The sequence below is a fragment of the Octopus bimaculoides genome, chromosome 4 (assembly GCF_001194135.2).
Source record: "Octopus bimaculoides isolate UCB-OBI-ISO-001 chromosome 4, ASM119413v2, whole genome shotgun sequence".
Taxonomy (NCBI): Eukaryota; Metazoa; Mollusca; class Cephalopoda; order Octopoda; family Octopodidae; genus Octopus; species Octopus bimaculoides.
Window position 1 is genome coordinate 26,979,938 of NC_068984.1, and position 869 is coordinate 26,980,806.

An 869-nucleotide genomic window follows, 5' to 3' on the forward strand; every position below is an offset into this window, starting at 1 on the left:
ATATATATATATATACATATATATATATATACATATATGTATATATATATGTATATATATATGTATGCATATATATGCATATGTACTCTATATGTTAATATATCAGTGCACGCGAACAGAAACAAATGGATATCTATCTATTATGTGACTCGAGTATATAACAGACATAATATCCAAGGAGACATATATTTACACACACATAGACACACACACACACACGCATATATGTATAATACACGTACACATGTATGTATAATCAACATATGTATTCTCATATGACGATTACACATTATTTTCAACCATCTTTGAATGGCGGGAACACAATATTTCAATCATAAAAGACTATATTATAGCTTCAAGATAACTCAGTTATAGCGTTCCATTTTTTTTTTTTTTTGAGCTGGTTGTTAACAATGGCGTCCTTATACCGATAGAAATACACGATGTGCCTGTACATACATTGTGTGTTTTTCCTTGTTTCCATGAAGCACACACACTGATACGTATATGCGTGCATATATATGTATATGTATATATATACTCATATGAGATACATTATTTTCTATACGTGCGTAATAAGCGGGTTGATATCTTGTTAATTTTACATATATGATTAATTGATACGTTGGTACTGATTGTGTTGATATGTGTAGATATATGTATGTCTAAATGTATGTGAATATGTATGCGTGAGTATATATCTGTATCCGTGTTATTCTATGGATCTGTCTGTCTGTCTGTCTGTCTGTCTGTCTATCTATCTATCTATCTATCTATCTATCTATCTATCTATCTATCTATCTATCTATCTATCTATCTATTGCTTCGTGTATATGCAGCGTATATATATATATATATATATATATATA